Below are 23,876 nucleotides of genomic sequence, written 5' to 3'. Positions count from 1 at the left end.
TTAAAACTTTTGGGAAGGGAAAAAAATTGCCAACTATTACAAGAGTAGACTTCTCAGGTATTTTCATTTTTCTAATTTGAGATAAATTAATTAAACTGAGCTATTTCATAGGTGATACTTGTCCCCTTTAGATAATGGAGTGATGCCCTCACAGAACCTGAGCTTAAACTGCCACACTGCAACTGTGACAGACATTTGGGTTCTTAAGAGACATGGAAAACTAGCCAAGATCCAAATATTTGGGACTAGTCCATAACAAAAAGTAAAGCAAACATTTACATGTTGATTAAAGGAAGTTCTGGGGGAGAGTGTTTCCACCAGCTTTGTTTTAACATGAACACATGGATATAGATATTTCTGTCAAAATTAAGTAATTGGTAACTCCATCTGAAGGGCTGTCTATTCCATTTTCTTTCTGAGGCATGAAGACAGGCCTTTTGGGATGAGGCCCTTTGGACTGGCCAGCTGCCGTGTAGGATTTAGCTGTGAAGTACTTAGTCTTTTTGAAAAGTAGTATTAGTATATCCACTTTGGCCATGGTTTTAAAACGTGGGACTTTATAAATATTATCATTCTTTTTTTAGCATCATAATAAAAGGTACTGCAATTTACAAGGAAAAGGACACTAGATTCTAAGATCCTTGAGGAGAGGCACAAGGTATTATTCTCTCCTTCCTCCCTGGCATCAGAAACACACTCGGTGTATAGTTGGTGCTCAGGAAATATTTATTGAAGTGAATTCCGTATGAAATGGTGAGTAGCCAGTTTTAAGAAGAAAGAAGATAATTGTCTGTGAAATTTAACTTATACTATCCTTTCAAATTTGGCTTCAGAGGCAGACACCTTATCAGCTCACTTTAGGACACACACTTAGGATGGAAACAATAATGGAGGATTGTAATTCTGTTGATTTTCATTCATCTCTCGTTTCAGTGGGTACTAATTAAGGGACAATATTATTTTTCTTACCTTCCTCTCCCCTTTAATTAATTCATTGGTTCACCAAATAATGTATTAAGCATATGTTTTATACCAAGGATTGGGTTAGGCTATGCGACTACTAAGGTAAATAAAATCTCATACTCCCAAAAGGAGGCAGGTCAATAAATTAAATTAATTGTTGCAAGTGCCCTGATAAAAAGGATTCATCGACATGGTACTAACCTCTCTTCTTCTGTCTTCTTTATTCTTTCTCTCTTTGAAAAGTAGAATTCTTGTAGGTTGTGTGGACGTAGAAGACAAATTCACATCTATTATGTCAGCTATGTTCCACTGTAGCAAATGCATTGAGAGTTTATTAGTGAATAAGATGTGGAGTGTATCTGCAAGCAATCTTAAGTTTATTGGGGTAATTAGATTGCTGTGGCTAACCATAATACTAAATCAACAATAGAAAATGGGATAAGCAGGGATTGGTAAATCTCTGAATGTGTTCAGAGGCCAGAAAGAACAATTCTGGGTGTGGAGGGGGAGGGAAAAAGGGAGGGAGGGAGGAAAAAATATTTCCATATATGCATATTTACATATTAAGTGCTCAATGCATATTTTTCTCACATATATGAATCCTCTGTTTTTGTACTTTTTTTCGTGAATCTCCTATTGTTTTCTAACTTCTAATGTGGGTGTCAATATAAATGTATTTTTACCTCTATGAGGGCAGAGTCCACATCCTGTACTTTTTCTTCTTGATAGCAGGGAGTTTTCAAACTGTTTCCCAGGCACTAGAGAATTTAGTTTGGGTATGTTCACCAGAGGAGTTAGACATTAGATCTATTTGGAAATTGCTGATCGTTTTTCCTATTTTTGTCTGTAAGGATATCATTTCAGAATCCATTTCCCTTTTTCTCTTTCATCTCAAAATGTTTTTTCATCTTCACTTAGTAGTTGTTCTATACAGTTTTGGCTATGCATATATGGAAGGCTGTCACTTGAAAGGAAAATACATGTTTTGCCAACATAAGTGGGAAAGGAATAATATATGTTTATCCGTGACCTAAATAAGAGACGAAAAAATAATTCATATGTTTTTACAGCTATTCTACTTCTGCACTCAATGTGACCATAGGAAACCTAATACTTATTGCTCTTACTTATTAGCAATATTTTAGGTTTTCTCTCCCTCGCTTCCAGTTAACATGGGTTATTGGCTGCAAACAAGTACAATTATTGCTTTTTTCTTCATTTGAAACGTTTCCATATTTTCAGGGTCAGTCCAACTCAATAAAACAATTACAAATTGAGTGCCAAGAGTATACAGAGCACTATACTAGAAGCTTCCAGAGGCCATGGGGCTGGGGAGTAGGGAGTCCCTGCCTTCTAGGGGCTCACAAGCCAGCATAGAGGAGGACACTTACATGAATCATTCCTTTATCAAATAGACTGAAAAATACTACAGCTGAAGAACAACACAGTTCTGTGGGAATTGAGAGGAAAAAAAAGAATAATCTATACAGCGCTATCCAAGCTTATGAATTTTGTTGGTTAGTGACATTGTTCCATGACGCCTCAAATCCCCACTCTACACCATGCCAGGCATATACTGTAGAGACTGCTCAGACTATGTTGAAAGATGGTATACATATGTGCTAAAACTAAAGAATTACAGAAGGATATGCGGTGGAAAATAAGTCTATTTCTTAATACATTCTGTCATTTTTTCTCTCTAGAGACATACAGTTTTCACAATTTCCTGTGTCTGATTGCTAAAGATTTGTTTCTGGAAGATCCTTTCTAAAATTTCATCGAATTCCACCCAGTATAATAAACAGTGTGCTCATGTGGTAGGTGCTGTTAGGTACCGGGAATACCAAGACTAGGATTCTGATCTATGAGCGTTCACAGTATGATACCACATGGTATAACTTGGAATGTAACATGTTCAGTGACATAATAGAGATGCTGGGTAAGTGTTCTGATAACTCAGAGGAGGAAATGAATGACTCACTGCCCTAGGGTGGGGCTGGGGCGGTTTCATAGAGGTCATGATGCTGCAGCTGGGACTTGGGGATGAGAATTCACGAGACTGAGGTAGAGGCAAGTAAATCCTAGGCCAAAAGAACATGTATTTCAAGAGGTAGAAGACTGAAACTATGTGTTGAGTAAGTTTAGACTTGAGGGTATGTGCAGTGGTAGATATGTCTGGAGGTTGAGGCCAGATTGTCGGGACATTGAATTTCTAACCCTGTGAAGTTTGGACATCACCTGTGTAAGGGTGCAGGGAAGTGGTTGAAGGAGTTTAAGTATGGTTGGGATATGAAGCACATCTGTCTTTAGAAGGATACTCGTTGTGGTCCTCTTAAGGATGGAATGGACAGGAGAGAAAGTTTAAGTGTGGGGATGAGTTAGGATTATACCTCTGGCTGTCACCTGGACAGGATGAAATGAGAAGGTGGCAGTGGAAATGAGACCTGAGAGAGATTACAGAATGAGAAATGACAGGCTGTGATGACAAGAATGCGTCAGGCACGCTCCTGTTTCAGGATCTGTGTACCTGCTAAGGGGCATCCATGGATGACTTAGGCACCATCTTTGGCTAACATCCGAGTGAGAAACAGAGCATTCTCAGGTTGCAGAGTAAGAAATGAGAAGAAAAGGGAACCCTGAGAAAACATCAACGTTTAAAGAGCGGGTAAATAAACAAGTTTCAGTGATGGAAGCAAAGTGTTGGATTATAAAGGCAGAATGAGAAATGGTCTAGACTAGCACAGCAGTGGCTTTTTGATCAAGGAGAAAGTGTTCTTTAGTGTCTAACCACTGCAATCGAGAAGTCAAGTAGAGTGAAGATTGAGAGCTTTGGCAATTAGAAAATCAGTGTTGACTTCTGTGGGAGAATGTGCCTTATTTGGCAAGAAAAGAAAAGTGGAGGGCCTTGCGGGAGAGGAGATGAACTGACTGACTCCATTGGCTGTGAAGGTGGGCATCGTGGAAGGAAGTAGGGCTGGGTGTACCCTCTCCTTCTCGTGTCATCTACTCAATGAATTTTGCCCAGGGTGCTTGGTAAATGTGAGGGCAAACAGCGGAGCTGGAGGAGAGAAAGTTGGTTGTATAGCGTGTGAAGGATGTGGAGCAAAGCAGGGAGAGTGTGAAGGTTCAGCAGAGGCATCCATTCCTGGCACTGAGCCTGGGACGTGTCTGTCCGCTGCCTTCACTAGCAAGCTGTTGTGTCGTTTCTGTTGAGTATCTAATTCTATGCATAAACCCAAACGAGATCGTTTTCTCTGTGCGTTTTAAATTTCGCCCCCAAATTTCACATCGTTTTGCTTATAAAATTTGCTCCTCACTTTTCATCACAGATGGTACCAGTGCTGTCAGCCTCTTTCTGACCTGCATCAGTGTGAATGCAAAAAGTTTCTTTGCAAAGAGCACGGTGCCAAATATTATAGAAGGTTCGTATGCGTAGATCGAGATGTACAGATTAATGACCACAGTCCTGACGCGGTGTTCTGGAAACAGCATCTGTCTACACGAGGGGGAAGCCAGGGAGTGTGTGAGGTCAGCGGAGCCCGGAGCTTGAAGCACAGCGTTAGTGTACGGCATGCTTCTGTTGTTTATAACTTTCTGTAATGTGTGATAACAAAGAGCAGTGTGTGGTAACAAAGAACACTCTGTTACCACGAGTTATTTTAACCACCAGCCTTCGGCTGCTCAGCCTTTTTTCCCCCTTCTTCCTCACAGCTCTGTTTCTGGCTCCCTGTCTCCGTCACCCACTTCCACCTCCTCCCCAGCTGCTCCTCCTGTCTCCTTGTGTGAAGCCCTTCCCCGTGCTTGTTTCTCCTCCATCACGGAGAACGTGCTGGAGGCTTTTGGCTTGCTAGCGTTAGCAGTTTGCCATTAGTTTTCCCTCTCCATGCGCATCCATCTCTACCAAGGGTTCTTCTTCACATTTAGAGAACCCCAAAATAAAAGAAATTTCAGGGCCCCTCTCAGTGTAAGGGAAGTTGGAGGTGTGTCTATGAGAGAGGGAGAGGGAGGGAGGGAGGGAGGGAGGGAGGGAGGGAGAGAGAGAGAGAGAGAGAGAGAGAGAGAGAGAGAGAAGACAGGGTGGGGGTGAGGAGGGTATCGAATCACTCCACTGTCTAACCTGTGAAGGAGGATAAATCAGAAGTCTTGAGAGTTTCATAGTTGTTTTCTCTTTTCCCAGAGGACTCCTTGTTGTATTTTTAATGCTACTGAGCCAAAAAACACAGAATAAGCTTTATTAAACTGGCCCTCGAAAAGTCACTGTATTTTGTTCTTAAAAACCTGGCCTTAGACTCTGAGTGGTAACTGAGCTCCAAGTGACTCTATTTGACCCTGTGGAGAGAGGTGGGAAATCAGATGTGACCATGGTATAAATGACAGTGAACCCAGAATGGTCACACACAGGCAGTTTGTTTCTCTAGAGACAATTTCTGCATGCATTGCCTTTTATTCTGGCATGAAGTAGCAAGTGCTATCAGAAATTATTGATGTAAGCAAATGTACATAAGGCAAAGGTATGGTAAGCTTTACTGATCATCTTGCGTAAATTTCAAAGTAGAGAGTGATTTTTATAGTGTTCCCTGCACTTTGTTTGGCTTGGTATGCAGAATCACATGAAATATTTTTATCAAACCCCTTCACTCTTAAACCTCACTGTCCACATCTTCCATGGTATAAATCATACCGAGAGAATATAAAAATAATCCAAAGGTTTCAATTTAAAAATCCCTGAGGATTGGCTGTGTGACCTTTGGTAAGTCAATACATGTCTGCATCTCTGTTACTTTACCTATAGAATAGGGGAGTTGAACAACATTAATTCTAATGTCTTGTCCATTTCAAACATTCATTATGGGACAAATTCAGGGCTGGAAATGAGTTCAGTTCCATTTGTCTGGTAGCAACTACCTAGAGGGCTGTGATCAGGATTATAGACTGTCAGGCTCAGTTGGAAAGAGTGGAGCATTGATTAGTAATGTCTGCCTTGACTGCAGTAATGAGGAGTGGTGGCATCTGTTTGTGTTTTTGCCATTCCTGCTCTAACCCTATTAGGAGGGACCACAGGGAAATTGTGTTTTCATTCTGCGCATGTGTGAGCGTGCGTGCGCGCATGAACCAAATCATCAGTGAAACCACAGGCATAGGTTCTGTTTCTATTCCAAATGATTTAGCTTCAATTAATCAAATTTCTGTTCCCTGATTCATATATCTTAAAACCAAGGGGAACACAGGAAAGGATGTGTGGATTACTCATTTCAAACACATCACCACCTCAAATTCAGCCCTTCTAAAAACTTGGTCACTTGCAGAGGATGAAGTACTAAATTATAGCCAGTTACTCCCCTATTATAGTATATCATTGAGCCCTGAAACTTGACTTTTTTATGATCACTGGCCTAGGAACAAAAAGGTTTAGAGAAATTTGTATGGGCAGTCATATAAATTCCATCTTAAATCTGTTTCAAAGTGAATGCTAATATTTTTTTATAATTACTCTAGGATGTTTGACAAAATTATATTTTCAAAATATCCAAGTGAAGAGTGGAGAGCTACCAAACAGTGTTTTCAGAATGCTGGATGGGGATGGGTGATGTTAATCAGATTTCAAGGTTCATGTTGACCCACTGCCTCTCGGGACACTGATCAAAGTTTCGTGAATCCTTCTGATGAGGAGTTATTCATCAGAGTTCTCAGCACATAATTATGGACTGTCAGAAGATTTCGGTTTTGTGTAATAAATGAGTAGCATGCCTGCGGCTTGCTGAGGTGTTAGCTTAATAACCTCCAAAGATAGGTGGTTTTTCTTTTCCCTCAAGACCTGAGCAAAATGTCTTATATCTTTCCCACCCCATCTCAAATGAAGTTGAAAGTTTAGGAGTTAGATTTCTTTAAAAGTTTATTTCCATGAAGAAGAAACACAGCTTCTCATTTTCTTCTCTTTTCCTTTGTTCTATCTTTTGAATTGGAAGCATGACAGATTTTGTTTTCAATGCCTGAATCTTGGTAAGAATGTGTAAGTTTTTCCTCCTACCACGCATGGTTATATACAGTAAAATGTTAGTAAATCGGTGCTGATAAGCATTGCCACATTTAAATTGCTGCCTGTATGATACTCTTACTCAGGGATGCAATTATTTCCCTTGGTTTTGACAAGATGTCAGCTGTGATATGCGCAGAGCACAAACATATCCTAAAACACAATAGTGTATTAGAAATCTTTCCAGAGGAAAACTCAAGTATGTATCTGGGACTCCCATTCTGACTCCAGCCTCTGTCTTTGGCTGTTTGTTTAGATTATCAGCTGATTATGCACATGAAGTACATAATTTAAGAAGCACGAATCAATTTATTTAGTGATCATAATTAACGGGTTTCTGGGACTAGTTTTGCCTACATCTTTAAGTTTGAGAGTATAAAGAAATGGAGAGCAATTTATCATTAATCATTTATTGGTAATGGTGGTGGAGATGCTTGTTTATAATAGTTTCTAGAGGGAAACAGACGTGGCTAGCTTCCTATAGAATTGCATTGCACACCTACTGTGTGCAGGTCACTATTGAACATATAGAGATGCATCAGATACAGAGCCTGCCAGGGAGGATCAGATAGTGTAGGTGGCAAAGTAATATTAGTCAGATTAGGCTAGTTGCTACAATAGACCCCCAAGTCTCAAGAGTTTATTTTATTTATTTCCAATCAAAGTTTATTTCCAACTAGTGGGGGGCTTTCCACATGTTCATCCAGGGACCCATGCTCAATCCACTTTTGAGTCCATTATCCTGGAGGTCTACAGTGTTCTCTCTGTTTAACCAGATGAGGAGCAAAGGAAAAGAGGATTATACATCGTAGGTCTGAAAATAGGTAAGTCTCTTCTGTTCACATCCCACTGGCTGAACTCAGGTACATGGCCAAGTGTAGGTGCAAGGGAAGCTGGGAAATGTAGTCTGATGTACTAAACAGCTGGCAGCCTCTGCCATCAGAGGTAAGTATGTGTAACAGAAGGAGACAGGGTTGAATGTGGTTGAGAACAGGATGGGGAAGGCTGGGAGAGAGAAACTAGATGCTTACAAATATTTTGAAAAGAAATCAAGTGGGTCATTTTTGTACCAGTTTTGTCTGGTACAAAACATAACATGGTAATCCTCAGTGACATGTTGGAATTTGAGTGTTTGGCCTGCATTGAATATGAAGCTCATTGTGTAACCCAAGAACAGCTAAGGGATCCATGATGGCCAGTTATTCCTGGAGCGGACTCTACCATTTTGACTGAGAGCCAGTCAGGCAAGCCTGGAAAAATGCCTTGTAGAGTAGAAACCCTGGCTATGGAAATCTTGTATCCCTGTGGAGCTGTGAGTGTAAAAGGACTGTGGATGGCAAACAGAGCCATTCTTCAAATGCTGTTTTCTTCAGAAGTGATAGGGTTATAAAGGTTGTACGATGTAGCATAAAGAAGATCCAGTAGAAGGCCTGTTTTGAGGTACTGCTACCACTTGTGCTATTTGCCCCCTCACTTTATCTTTCTCAGCATCGGTATCTGTAATGTATCTTTAATGCCCTACATTTCTCCCATTGGCGACTGTCTGGGATTTCAGGTTCCAGCCAACTCTAAGATATGTCCTAGTCATAGCCAGGATTAGAGTAAAAAAAAATCTAGAGGGAGGGGGATAATGCCAAAAAGCTCATTAATCAAGATAAATAATATTTCACTGTAAGATTTGAAGTAGTTGGTATTAACACACATAAAAATCTTAATGGTCAAAATATTAAAATTTAACATAGAAAAGAATTAGTATTACTAATTTTTCCTTTTGCCTCAGCTCTAGTATGGCTCAGCATAGCATTGTTTATTATCTTGTCTTTATTTAAATTAAAATTTTGATATTTTGTTCCTAGTGGATTTTTTGGTATTGTTGATTACTGAAAACTTTGCGTTAAAGTGTTATTTATCTTGATTACTTTGCTTTTAGAGCCCCCTTAAATAGTGTATTGAATCGAATGCCTCTCAGTTTACCCTAATCTAAGCCCTGATTTACTTGCTTCTGCATCCCCTGTGCTTAGCACAACACCTGAGATATGGCAGATGCTCAAGAAATGCTTATGAATGCAAGGATGGTTGGAAAATAAAGGGGTAAACTAACAGGTGAGGTGTTTTGGAGTTGGAAAAAAGGGTGGTTTTGGAATCATGGTGCACAGACTCCCATTGAATTGTGAGGCCAGGTTTCACAGTGGCCGAGTACACTTGCTTAGGTCTTCCAAGCAGGCAGATACCTGCGCAGACATTTAAAACAGCATTTTCCAAACAGATCCTTGTTTGTAATCTTCTTAAAGGATTGTGCCTATTTTCCATCTGTTAGGAGGCAAGTACTCATAGTGTCCTCTCTCAGTGTCAAATACGTACCTATTTCTTTTTTCTTCTCTTTTTGTGAAGGGTAATGTTTATGTTTATCATTGAATGTCTCTTGTATGTTGGGTACTTTTAATGATCACAGTAACCTTTGAGGTAATGTTTTTTAATTCATTTTTCAGAGGTGGAAGTGGAGACTGATTCTGCAGGTTTGGAGAGGTAAAGCTAGGATTACCGTCCAGGTTTTTCTGCCTCTGTAGCCTGCAGCCTCCAGCACTGCAGACGTGCTTAGGGATAAAGGCATTTCTTTGAGCTGTGTCCCAAAAGCAGAGGCATAGGGTGAGGACTTTCAAACTGTCCTGCCCTATGCTGATTGGGCGAGCTTACCTGGAGAACCAGTGAGAAAATCCAGTCAGTGGAACAAGTTGTTTCAGGTTTGCAGAAACTGCAGGAGTGTAGGAAGGAAAGCTACCTTTCGGAGCAAGTAGAGGGCAGGCATCTCGGCAGTCTTTTTCCTAGTCTGGCTTTTAGCAGGATTTTAAGCAAGTCAAACGCTCTGGGCTTCAGTCTTTTCTTCAGTGAAGAGGGAATAATTCCAGTACCTATCATTTACCACCTTTGTTGAAAGTTGTTGAAAAGGTATAAAGAAAAAAGTATTTGTAAGTTAGGAGTATTGTCTATGCACAATTTAAGTATTTGGAATTTGATCCAAAAGCAATGTGACCCTGTTTCAGGGGATCAAAGAAGGTAAAGATATAAGCCGAAACTAAACTATAGTGGCACATGGTACAGGGAAACCATTTTTTTCTTTTTTAATTTTATTTTATTAAATTTATTGGGGTGACAATTGTTAGTAAAATTACATAGATTTCAGGTGTACAATTCTGTATTACATCATCTGTAAATCCCATTGTGTGTTCATCTCCCAGAGTCAGTTCTCTTTCCATCACCATATATTCGATCCCCCTTACCCTCATCTCCCACCCCCAACCCCCCACCCCCCACCCCCCTTACCCTCTGGCAACCACTAAACTATTGTCTGTGTCTATGAGTTTCTGTTTCTATCTTGTTTGCATTAAACGGCTTTACATTTGAAGAGTTTAAGCATTACCAAAACTTCATTCACTTTAACAATTATCCTAAAGAAGGTAGGCTACACTTGCAGCAAATGGCCTGGAATTTTTTTTTTTTATTATTAAATAAAAGAAGCTTAATCATTTTGGTGGGGGTGGGGGTGGGAATGTGGGTATTTCAAAGCATAGATTACTCTTATTTAGGACTTTCAGTGCCTTTTCTAAGCTCTAAAGTAACTAAATACATTCTTTTTTTTATTTCATTAAAATTTATTGGGGTGACAATTGTTAGTAAAGTTACATTGGTTTCGGGTGTACAATTTCTTAGTAGCTTCAATGAAAGTACAGCCAAGAGCTTTCATTCCAAGTTTTAAGCTCGAGCAGATTTTTTTTTTTAAGTCATGTTAGAAACCCCCAAAAGAAGGGGGATCATAGTGAAAAATGCTGACCTGTCCTTGACAGTAAGAATGGTAGCACCACAATTATAATGGTTTCTTCACTACATTACCCCAGCCTAGCTAGAAAGGATCTCTTGGTTTCCTTTTGTGGTCAAAAGATGGGGCTTCTGATGGAACAGCTTGGTGTGTATGTCAGGCAGGAATCTCCAGTTCTGCTTGGGCCATTATTGGAGCCATAAAGATCTCCAAAGAGCCCTGGGGCCATACAGTTAGAGAATCATAAGATTTGGAAGGGAACTCAAATTGTCTAGATCTGTGGTTGCCAGACTGGGCTGTACTGAACCCAAGAGTTCCACAGAAGGGTGGGGGAGGGCAGGTGGAAGCAGGGCTCTGTAGAAGCTGTTGGTGGAGTGGGGCCCCTCAAGTAGGCACAGCATGCTCCATACCTCTATTTTAACTCTGCTTTTATATGCTTTACATACTGAGTTTGGTGGGAGATTATATTTGCAAAAAGGATTCCATTGAGAAGAATAGTTTCCAAACCTTGATCTGGCATAATTTTCTCTCAGTCCAGGAATTTCCTTTACAACAAACTAGATGAGGTAATTCCTTCTCAGTGTACCCTGCTGCAGTCATAGGGAACTGTGTTAGTAGTCAGGGCCCACTGAAGAGTGAGAATCACACCAGTCATTTTAACAGAGAGAATTCAACATAAAGAATTGTTATTCTTAATTCAAAATAATTCTTAATAATCCCAAACTAGGTATTGGAGGAATGAAAAGGTAAAAAGGGGAAAGAAGTACCTGCAGAAAACATCGGGCTCCCTATGAGATGGGAACAAAGAGGAGAGGTTGGAATTATTAAAACTTACAAGCCTGGAACTGGGAACCAAATATCCAAGGAGGAAAGTCTGTGCCGATGAGGACGGATCTGGGACTGGTGGGAAAGCCACAGGCTGGAATCCATTGCTGCTGCCAAGATGAAGGACTGTTCTGGGGTGATGCTGATGAGAACAGAAGAACATGGAAGGAGCCAGCCCTTTTTCCCTCCTACGGTTTCCGTTGATAACTCCCTATTGGTAGAGGCTAACAGGGAACAACCCCGGAACTGCCTGGCAAAGGAAAAATGTTGTTGCAGGTTCCCCCCAGCATCACAAAGCACAGCACAGAAGCGTGGTTTCAAAGCTGAGATGGAATCACTTAATAACCAACATAGGAACTCACCCTTTCCCAAGGTATCCTGGTATATTGTTGAATCAGCTTTAAATAAGAAACAAAGCAGCAGACAAGGAAACAAAAACTCATCTTTCCTTCCTAAGTTTTCTTTGCTCCAAGGCAAATATACCCAGTCCATTTAGCTTGCTTCAAGGACATGTTACATAGACATTTGGCTATCACTTTTGGGACACCTTCCAGTTTGTCAGTGTCCCTTAAATATGGTTCTCAATTTGTCAGTACCTATTGAAAGCCTTAAGAATGTGCATACTTTATTGTGTGTGTGAGAATTCTACTCCTCATGAATTTCTCATGTTCTGCATTGAAATTTAGCTATAAGGGTATTAATTTTAAAGTTGTAGATAATTTTTTAAAAAGCTGGGAAAAACCCAGAATAGGTTTTCAAGAATAGCAGATTGGTTATACTGTGGAGTACTCAGCAGGTATTATAATAACTAAATTTAACTTTATGAAAAGAAAGTCACATTATATTTTTAGGTAAAAAAGATAGGTTATGAAATGGTATATACAGCATCATTACATTTTTGTGTTACATACGTACACCCGTATTTAAAGTAAAAAGATTCGGAAGATATGTACTTAGTATCCAACATATGATTGCTGATTTTGAGGTAGGGAAATAATGGACAGTTTGAATTTTCCTCTTTCAATTTATTTGTGTTTTAAACACATTTTCAATTAACATATATTTCTGTTTGTAATGAGGCAAAAATTAATTTGGTGCTCAGAATGGAGCATAACACTATAGGTATATTTTGACAAATGAATAGTGTAATGGAATTATAATTTCCCTTAATCTGAAAAATATAGTTCTATAAGATTGCATTCTTTTTTTTCTCTCAATTATATCACTTTGTTGCTCCATGGTAAGCTTATAATTGTTTAAAATTCAGTGTATTTTTTCACATGTGACCATAATTCTCATGGGATAGTAGATGGACTTATTAATCAAGCTTTTCCCACTCTCTACAGATTTAAAATGTATTTTTAATCAACTTTATTGGGTTTTAATTTACATTCAGTAGAATATACTCATTTTAAGTATAAAGTTTCATGAAATTTGACTAATGCATACACCTGTGAAACTACTTAAGTAAATATGTAAACTATTTCCATCACCCTACACACAGTACTCTTATGTCACTTTGCAGCCAATCCCTCTGCCAGCTCTGAGCTAAGGCGACCACTTCTTTGCTTTCTGTTACTAGAGAATTAATTTGCCTTTCTTAGAACTTTATGTAAATAGAATCGTCCACTATGTACACTTTGTTCCTAGCTTTTTTTTTGTTGTGCAGTATAATCTTCTTGAGATTCATTTGCTGTTGCATATTTAAGTAGTTCATTTCTTTCTATTGCTGAGTAGTATTCCATTTGTATGACTATATCACAATTTGCCTATCCATACACTCGTTGATGGGCATTTTGGTTATTTCCAGTTTGGGGCTACTATGGCTAAAGCTTCTGCAAACATCCTAAAATCTACTTTTAAAACCTGTATTTCTAGGACTATATTTTAATCCCTTTTAAATATCTTTTATTTCGTTTATTTCCATCATGTCAGATCACCTCAGTTTTTTAAAAGCTCAGTTCTGTCATCTGATGTATTTGTCATCCTTTTCATTGTGTGCCAACTACTTATTTGATGAATATGCCTTTTATATCTTCATTGTGAAATCACTTCAGTGGAAAGATTGTTGGAACAGAGTCAGGAAACTATTAGGTTGGTACAAAAGGCATTGCAGTTTAAAAGGTTAAAAATTACAAAAACCGCAAGTACTTTCGCACCAACCTAATATGTACTGCCCCCCTAACTAAGTGACTTGGAGCAAGTCTCTTAAACTAGAAGTTTCTATCTCTAGTAAATCAGGAAGATTGCAGTAAATGATCTTTAGATTGGCTTCAGCTCTAGAATTCTGTGGTTCTTTGAAAATACCTGATGACAATATGAAGGCATAATCTCATTTACCAGGATCGTGGTTGCTTTGTAAGTAACACACGGATGATGGAGACCAAGTGACTGAAATGTAACTAGGTCCTGCGTTGACGATTTAAACTAATGCCATCTAAGAAGAGGTCTTGGTACAAGGGTAGGGCCCCAAACGTGACTCTTCCTGGTGACGGTGTTTTCAAATCACTGGATTAGGGGAAATCATCTCTTATGAGGTGATAAGGGATCAAGTTATAAAATATAGAGCCATAAGAAAATAAATCACTTGCGTAGAACCTCCATATGTGACAAAGGAGGTAATAAGGAGTGTAGAGATTGACAACTGAAGCGAGATGGAGAACAAGGATAGAAATGTGCTTGAATTGCTCTAGGTTGTGGGGTTTGGCAACATCGGCCGTCTAGGAAGTGTTATCAGGAGGAGCAGATGAGTGATTAGAGGTATATGAGCCGCAAAAGGCTTCAACAATGTTCAGAAAGGAGAACTAAATTCCTGGAACTTCTGTGACAAAGCCCAGGGGATGAGGATGCCAAGTCATGGCTTAGGTGGGGCACTGTTTCAACCTGAAACCAAAGCATGGTTTGGGGACGCAGATTGAAATGGCCCTGTTCCTCTCGAGACTTGTGGTTCAGGACGTTGACCATCCCCAAGCTTGGCCTAGCTCGGCAGTAAGTGAGCAAGGAGACTCTTCAAGCTCTTGGGTTGGGGAGGAAGGAGAAATTGGCTAGCTGGAAGGGAAGTTGAGACATGGAAATGCTGCCAGAGAGTTTGGGAAAATAATTGGAACATACTCTTGTGTAAATTTAAGTGAATAAAACTGGAAACCTACACCTTGGCTCTCAGTTTGTATAATGGAATTCTGCCAGGTGCTTTGCCAGTAGCTATTTTGTGTTCTGTGTTTTAAGCAGGGGTTTGTGTACGTATACACATCAGATATACACAGATCAATTATTGGCCACTTCCTGTATGTCAGGTGCTGTTCTATATACTTTGCATGTTTTAGTTTACTTAAACTTCCCAATAATTCTGTAAGGTAGATGCTCATGATTATTCCCTTATCCGAGGTTAAGAAAGTGAGGCAGAGAGAAGTTACATCACTGGTGGAGTGGGGGTTTGAACCCAGGCAGTCTGACTCCAGGATTTATATTCAACTACTATGTTATGTTGCCCTGTACCCGGTCAGGGATGGGAAGTGTGCTGTGTTACCCAGTAGGGGCATCCTGAGTTTCTGCTTTTTCTGCTTTGTGAGTATTTCCCAGTCAGCTTTGCTCATTTTGTCGCATCTTGAGAGCCTATTACCTCTTTAAAAGCCTGGGAGTGGAGATGGATGCACGCTTCTTTTATAAGTGAGTCCCAAAGTGTGGTAGCCCATGCATGCTTTAGGATGACCTGGGTATTTATTAAAAATTCCAGGAGCCATCCAAGATCTTTTGAATCTAAAACTCGAGAGGTGAGACCGGAAGGTGTAACAAATCTCCAGGTGATTTGGGTGTAAGCTGAGGTTTGAGAATGATTGCTTTAAGCATCCGGCACTTAGATGAATGTTACCCGTCTATGCTCGCATGCAAGCCCAACTGTACTGCTCATTCTTGTAAATCACTACAGACAAACGCTGTCTGCACTGTACTATAGGAGTCTGGTGGTGGGTGTTAGAGGAACAGGTGTGCCGCACAAATGTAGTGGTTGCAAAGTTATAAAGCTGGTTTTCAATTTGAGATTGGCAGCCATTTAAAAAGGAGAGATACTTAAGGGGCCAATGTTTAAAAAAAAAAAAAGCAATAAACCTAAGCGAAAAAGTATCATAAATACATGCATCATGCTTTATGGCTAAAGCATATGCTTTTATTTAAGAGTTATTTTACTACTAATTTGGGCTTTCAGTTCTATTTAAGGCTACATGTGAACTCTAAAGTGATGAGTGTGGCTTTGCTAGGCTGCTCATGTATATCACAAGGTTCTCTTTTTGAATTTATTCTGCTTTTATAGAAGAAAGAAACTAAACAATCACAACAGCAGCACAATAATATAACAACAAAAAAACGCAGTCCTGTTTAGAAAGCCCATTCTCGCTCATGTGCAGAAATCTCTGTAATAAGCAGGATGTCATAAAAAAAAAGTTCATGCTTGGCTAGACTTTTCAGTAAATTGTAAAGAGGAAAAATGTCATGTTTTATTTACAGTGAATGCACTTCATACATAAGAACTACATCTTGATAGCTCAATAATGGCTATTTAAAATATCCCTGGAAGTTTTATAGAAAACTTCCCTCCCCCTGCCACATTAACCCATGATTGCCCAAATGTTATTGATTGATTGAAGACACTCTGACTGCATTGTCATGGAAGCGTGGGCCTCCTAGGACACTGTACCACTCACCATGTTGGCACATAGTATGCTGCTTTTTGTGCACTTGTCAATTAAGGGCTTCATAGCTTGGCCCTTTTCACAATAGTCCAAACCTTACAATGGTTGTGAAGAGCACATAGGGCCCATCTTTGAGAGATTTGAGTTGTCTGTGAGCCGACATTCAGAAAATGGTCAAGCCTACATACTGTCAAGGAGAACGCTAAGAGAAAAGATGGGTAGCTGGAAAGCAGTCCATGAAGGAAAGAACCACTGAGAGAGAGGCTTAGAACTGGAAATATGGATGAGGGGACTATTTCATAGATGAGAGAAGGCATCCCAGCACAGCTGTGCCGGGGCTTCTCTAGCATCTGTGACAATAGGATGATTTAGCAGGTAGATATGTATTGAGCTCTATCCTTTATGTCGCATAAAGCTGTTGGCTTAATTGTCTGGTCGAAGGGATGTCACCAAGGCAAGTATATACTACCCATTGCTTTTCCCCTTCAGTGTGTTTCTTAATGTTGCATTGTTTATATCCTGCTTTGTGGTGGATGTATTCTTGTGGCTTTTATGAAACTCTCAGGGTGACTTTTTAAACAAGATACATTAAGAAAGTACTTTAAAATGATAAAACCACCTTAGTAATTTTTCTCCCAAAGAATAAAATTGCCAAATTAGGCATTGTGGGTTCCAAGGAGTTTGGCTAAGGGAAAACTGGATTTTATCCTTTTTCCTCTGGTTCTAGCAGTTTTAGAAGCAGACATGTAGTAGTAAGATCTCCTAACAGGTAACAATAGTAGCAGCTGTCACTTAAGCTTTTGCATAGTAGTCTGTTCCTTAACACTTTGCAGATACCCATGTACTCCTTTTAAAAGTCAAAATATGAGATCTAGGATATAAAAGCAAGCATCGGTGGAGACTTCAAGGTCATGGATGAATTAGGAACAACTCATTTCAAACCTGGATTCCAACCCCAGCATACTCGTACTCCGTTGGCAAAGCTAGGAGTAAGTTTGGCTTAGAGACAGTTAACTGGTACTGCTTTCAATTTCTGCAGGATCATTTTTGGATTGTTTAAGGGGTCCCTCTGTACCTTGAAAAAAAAAAAAGAAAAAAGAGAAAGAAAACCTGCTGTAAGATTTTGATTAAGGACATCTACTTGTGACTTTATTTCCTTATCCGCATAGGCCCAGTGGTTACATAACAGAAATCTGCTGTGAATAATTCTTATCACATTGTACCTTTGAAATTTATCCTTAGCATTTGAAGCCCATGCCTCCCAATCATGCATTGTCTCCTTATTTAAATTCAAGAAATGCGCTGTGACAGTTACTAATTCCTGAGTGGGAGCTTTTGGTGTATTAGCACGCTTTGAAATTGAAAGGCCTTACCGATCTCTTTGCATAATATTGGTCAAAGCATCAGAAGCCAGTTTTAAAGGAAGAAAAAAGACCCCAGTGGTGAAAGGAAAAAATGACAAAGATAATGTTTCCTGTGAGTGTACACGTGCATATCTTCTGAGTGATGAAGTACACATATATACAGCGGGGCGGGGGGTGGGTGAGGATGGGCGGCTGGGAAGGGTTAATCTTGCCTCTGTGCGATGAAGCTCCTTTCTGTCTTAGTAGGGCTTTTCTGGCTGGCCCATAAAAGAGCTGTACAGAGCATCCTAATAAATGGAGACGCACTGGCACCAGATTAATTAATTGATTACTTGATTTTTTAAATGTTTGACTTCTGATTACTTCTTTTAGAGTATACGAATTTGAATATTTAGGGCAGAATAAAATTTTACCCATACTCTTTCACCTGTGCGTGTGAGAGAAGTGTATAGAGTTTACACACACACACACACACACACACACACACACACACACACACAGAGTTACCACCACCTACCCTCTCCTTTGGGATCTTTTTTGATCCCAGAGCGTTTAGAGAGACAGTAGTTGTATCTGGGGACAGAGTCTTAGAGATCTTATTTAACAAACAAAATTTCCCAGGAAATAGTTCTTATTTGTCACTTTTCTCATTATTCTTCCTGGGTGCAAACTAAGTCACTATTCCCCAGAGGGAGGAATTCAGCGCAGGGTGGATTTATAAGGAACCTTCTTATAAGGAAGGGTTTTGCTAACAGAAGAATCTGAAGCAGTTTTTTATAAAGCTGTCTCAGCTATAAAATCTCACCTTCAGCAGAGATAGGACAGACTCAAGATCCACTGTGTGAATTATATATACAGTAGTTCCCCTTTATCCATGGGGGATACGTTCCAAGACCCCTAGTGGATACCTGAAATTAGACAGTACCAAACCCTGTATATACTGTGTTTTCTTATATATACATACTTATGATAAAGTTTATTTTATAAATTAGGCACAGTAAGAGATTAACAACAGTAATAATAAAATAGAACTATTATAACAATATACTGTAATAGAAGCTATATGAATGTGGTCTCTCTGTCTGTCTCAAAATGTGTTATTCTACTATAAGTATAGCAGGCATACATTGGACAAAAGGATGATTCATGCATGTCCCAGGTGGGATGGAGCGAGATGGTGCAAGATTTCATCACAATACTCAGAAAAGCATGCAATGTAAAATTTATGACTTGTTCATTTCTGGAATTTTCTATTTGATATTTTCAGACCATAGTTGACTATGGATAACTGAAAATGCCGAAAGTAAAACTGTGGATAAGGGGATGGGGGCCTGTAATACTACACAATACAACACAGTATGTATTGTGTGTGTGTGTGTGTGTGTGTGTGTGTGTGCATATATATAATACAACATTTTGAGTCAAAAACAGAATCGTTCAAGTATCTTGGTTACAGGTAAATACAAGCTGGACCAAGTGGATTATGGATGAAATAGATACCTGAGTGCCTTGGTACCGCATTCCCAGGTCTCTGTCTGGATCTGACACTAATGTCACAGGAGCTGGATCACATCCAGAGCTTCTCTTGCTGTCACCCATAGGCTACCCCTCCCACATGGAAATTTGCAGAGTTACACTGCAAGCTGGAGAAGGCTGAGTGTCTTTGGGGTTGGTTTTCTTTTAAAATCCACTGTGGTATTTTAGAACAATTCCCAAATCTTTCATAAAAGAGTCTTGGCAAAGTAGCAAAATGCTGTAAAAGGCTCTTGACTAAATTTAATGGCTTAATTTCCCTGTAAGCATACACTGTAGACCAAAAAGCACCCCTCCACACATACTTCCAAGTCAAGATACTTTCTGACTCAATCTAGAGACAGGCATGTAAGTTGAAAAATAACATTTTGATGTTCCGGGGGAAATACAGCCTAGTATTTAACAGATAGGTTAAAAAGAAGCTTTAAGTTTTTCAGATCATAAGTATAGCATGGGCTGTTACAGACTCAGAGACAGGACCTTTAATATGCCTGTAGGCCCATGTACACTTAAATCTATTAATGATTTTTATATGTAAATATTTTACCTCTAATCTTGCTCTCTCTTGGGGATAGCAACAGGAAAGTTTATGAGCCTGGGGTTGGAATGGCTGAGGAACTGATCCAAGATCTTAGCTACCAGCTGGGCAGCCTCTCCGATGGTTTTAGGCCCAGAGGCTTAGCTTAAGGAGACCCAGAGGAGCAACCTGCAAGTCTCAAATCTGAAAGACTTAAGGTGGCCAATTAATTCCCCAATCATAAAGTTTTAGAGCTGGCTGGTATCTCAGAAATCTACTCTGCTCAGCAAGTTCCTCCATATTCAACAGGGCTGTTTTATTGAGCCTTATGCAAAGCCCTCAAGGCTTCATAAAACTATGAGTTTTATTATATTTCTGCTAATCCCAACATTTATTGGAACTAACTCTATTATCTGGACATGAACAAGCCACTTACTTTTTCTCAGCCTTACTTCTCCATGAGTGAGACACGGGGGTGCGATTGTAGATGATTTCTTATTCCCTTATTTTTCTGATGTTCTTTACTTAATGCTCAGACCTAGGTTTTTGGTCAAGTCTGCATTGAGAAGTTGTCATACTCACATGTGCACAGAGCGAAAAATCCCTAAAAACCTATAGTCAAGAAGGAAAAAACTCTTGATAGCACTCTCTTTCATGTTTCTACCGTATGACTAGTCTGTCTCCTTCTGGGGTCTAATGGAGGCAGTTGTAGGAACATGTCGCCTGACTTGTGTTGCATTTATGTCTCCTCTGGAATTCTCGCCCTTTTGAGTGCCAGGATTTTCTCTAATATTATTTTGTTTCTGAATATACAGACTGCACTTGGTCATTGTAAAGAAATTGGAAAGTACAGAAAAATATAAAGGAGTAAAATTAGTAAATTCACTCAAAAGCTTAATAAGTTTTTGGATATCATGTTAGTCTTTTTTCTTTGTGTGTGTGTGTGTGTGTGTGTGTGTGTGTGTGTGTGTGCATGTATAATGTTTCTTTGCCCTTTTCCCCTTTTGTGATTTGGAAGTTATAAACCCTGTTTTTAGGTTAAGATTAGTTTTATAATTATATAGTGAACTTTTTATCCAGTTATCAAAATCATGAATGAAATAACTTGGTTGGTTCTCCACTTGTGCAAGATAAGAAATACTGCATCTTTCAACAATATTGCATCTTTGCACCCTCCCAGCACTGAAACTTTAGAATTATATTATAATGATGATTTAAAATTGTTGTTACTATCTTTCGCATTTTTAATTCAAAAATAATTTTAAGAATTTGCCTTAACTTTTATAATAAGTGACATTTAATTTTTTAAATTGTTTTTTATTGGGGATTATTGGGGAACAGTGTGTTTTTCCAGGACCCATCAGCTCCAAGTGAAGTCGTTGTTTTCAATCTAGTTGTGGAGGGTGCATCTCACTGGCCCATGTGGGAATCGAACCAGCGACCTGGGTGTTATGAACACTACACTCTAACCAACTGAGCCAACCAGTCACCCCGTGACATTTAATTTTAATTAGAACATTTATTAGTTTCTGAACTCATGCTTAGTACCAGCCCTTTCAGGTTAATACTTCTCCATTTTTGAGTTTTGAATTTTGAGTCTCTTCTCCACTAGTTGGAGGTTTTCTGATAACTCTTTTCAGAAAGGATCTATAGCCTAATGCTTTCTGACTTCATACACTCTGAGGCCTTTTTTCTGTTATCTTTACCCAAGAATGATGACTGTACTGGATATTGAACAATTGTATTGTAATCTTTTCCTTTCAAAGCTCGGTGGTGGTTGTTTTATTTTATTTCTAATTATTAATATTGTGGAGGAGAAGTCTGGAATCAGTCTTTGTTTTTTTGCAGGTAATCATTTTTTCCTCTTGCTTTGATGCCTATGTTTTTTGTTTTTTTCTTGAAATGAGACATTATTAATTTGTTTTCGTTCCTCAAATCCAATCTGCTATTTCTGTCTTGTGATTTTAAATTGGGCAAATCTGTTTTCATCCCTATACTGTCCTCAGGAGTTTACTCTTCACGAGAATTTGCTTTTAGTTTCATACATAAAGTGCTTACTTGAATCTTGTCAAAAAGACAATTTGGAAATTCTGAAAATATCCTCCAGTTTCTTGAAGTAAAACTATTTCATAGGAATGCTTTTACTGGGATCCTTTGTGGCTATTTCCTTCTTTTGACAACATCTTTTTACAGCATTTATTATAGCATCTTTTCCTGTATTCTACGCTCTTTTTCTCTTTGTTCACTCCTATAAAGGAGCTTCTCAGTTTATGCAAAATAATGTGTAGAGACAGTGTATCCAGCAGGGTCCAGTCAGGAGACAAACCTCACCAGTAATTTGAAGAGGGACAATTTGATGTAAAGTATTGTTAGTCAAGGTGTTAAGTACTAAAATGGATAAAAGAGGATTCTAAGGAACATATAAATGGCAAGTGCAAAGAACAGTTGCTTCCTCTGGAGCTGAGGGGACTGTGCAAGGAAGGAACTAAGGATTCAGAAGAGGAATCTTCTCCTGCCCAAACAAGGTTGAGAGTTAGACCTCACTGTGAAGTGTGTGTTTGCAGCTAACTGTGGTGGACAAGTTCACTGGCGTGCTGGCCAACTAGAGCTGTTTCACACGAAGCCCCTGCTAGAGTGCTAGCTAGCTACAGCTTTTGACAGGAAATAACCCACCATAGTGCCAGTGGGGTACTAGAAAAACTCACTGGGAAGTACCACTGGGCCTCACACACACTGCTGCAGCCATGCAATAGAAGCAAGAAGAAAAGCACACACGAGCCAGAAAGAGAAGCCCCTTCAGCCATTCTGCCTTGAGGTGGCCCTTCAGCTTCTTCTGTTGAGAGTCTGATATTAACACCAGCTGGCAAAGGAGAAATGTTTACAGCACCCAGTTCTAGTATCACAAAGCAAAGCAAAGCAGGGCAGATTTTAGAGTTGACAGTCAATAAGTTGATAACTGGCACAGATAGACTCTCTGAGGCTCAGATGAAAGAAGGGAGGAATAGTTTTAGTATTGTTCTGTATTACCTGGTCAGAAATCCGTCAGCCTGGAAGAGCAGGGAGAGAGCTGGAGCCCTAGCATTGGTGACAAGGAGCTCCAGCTTTGTGCTGATGAGTTTCTTTTTCGTTCTTGTTTGGCAGCCAAGGATGTGGCTGGGACAGTGTCCTTGTTCTGCAAATGGTGCAGGACAGAGTGGGAGTATGCACTCCAGAGGGTTTCCCAACCAGGGGCCTCCCTGCCTGCATACTTCTAGGAACCCTGCTGGGGTTCAGCTGGGTTCCCAACTGCCCCACCCTAAGGGGTGTTAATGAGCTGCTGCTGACGTCCTTTTCCATACTGTGCCCAGAGCCTTGCGTGTAAGGTCAGTCTTCCCTACGGACAAGCACCATTTGTTCTTTTATTAAAGAGAAATGCCTTGAAATTTCTGGTGTGTGGATGTTACCCTTTTCAAATGTCTTAAGAAATTTCCCTGTTTTATTTTTATTTATTTATTTATTTTTTTAATATTCTTTGGGTCATTTAAATGAGATTATGAAAGGAGGCAGGTGTGTGTGTGTATACATGTATACACGAGGAAGTCTCATTTTTAAGTGTGCCACAAATCTGTTTACTTGTACTTGTTTTAACTTTATATTTAAAAGTCTTCTTAAGTGTGTATATTTTATGCCCTAGCTAATTGAATTTAGTACTATGCGATGCCATCTCAGGGCTAAAAATATACTGCATACTTTAACTGTTTAATTTTCATGCGTGTCACCTATACGTACAGTGTAGCTAAACTCTAGTACCTTAAACAGACCTCTTCACCTGGAATATTCTGTGCTTGTCAGTTTGGTTAATTAGCATCACACTGATTTGTGGATTTAGAAATATTTGGGTTTTGCTACCTCGTTTATTTCTGGCCTGTAGGAACTTTGTAAGGTTAATACAGAAGTTCTATTTTAGTAAGCCTGTTTACTAGAGGTAGAACATGACATTTGTGTTGGTTAACCCATTAAAGCAGAAGAGTTGGGAATTTGTATAAAACAAATACTTTTGATATTAGATTTTATAATATGACAGAAACTTTCTCACTTTGGCTGTTGCATAGTATTGGTATGAAAAGATTCCAAAGTATCAAATAGGAAGGGCTTCATAGGG

At 39.4% G+C, this 23,876-nt stretch overlaps 1 protein-coding gene and 1 long non-coding RNA gene across 6 annotated transcripts in view; one reads left to right on the top strand and one right to left on the bottom strand.

The window, feature by feature from the left end:
• Positions 1 to 11,766, bottom strand: part of LOC141571338 (uncharacterized) — a 31,771-nt gene extending 20,005 nt beyond the window's left edge. Inside the window, exons 1-3 of one of the 2 annotated variants that reach the window (XR_012496099.2) lie at positions 11,647 to 11,766; positions 9,692 to 9,920; positions 1,170 to 1,272 (exon numbers count right to left, since the gene is read on the bottom strand). This is a non-coding gene — a long non-coding RNA (uncharacterized LOC141571338). Of the gene's footprint in view, positions 1 to 1,169; positions 1,273 to 9,691; positions 9,921 to 11,646 lie in introns of those variants that run through there. The other variant, XR_012496098.2, reaches the window with a different exon arrangement.
• Positions 1 to 23,876, top strand: part of GLIS3 (GLIS family zinc finger 3) — a 471,393-nt gene that overhangs the window by 219,526 nt on the left and 227,991 nt on the right. The window lies entirely within an intron of this gene.

Source organism: Rhinolophus sinicus, chromosome 16, assembly GCF_057876585.1.
Source record: "Rhinolophus sinicus isolate RSI-liver-muscle chromosome 16, RSI-T2T, whole genome shotgun sequence".
Taxonomy (NCBI): domain Eukaryota; kingdom Metazoa; phylum Chordata; class Mammalia; order Chiroptera; family Rhinolophidae; genus Rhinolophus; species Rhinolophus sinicus.
Note: the sequence above shows the minus strand (reverse complement) of the source record. Positions and strands in the feature narration are given on the sequence as shown.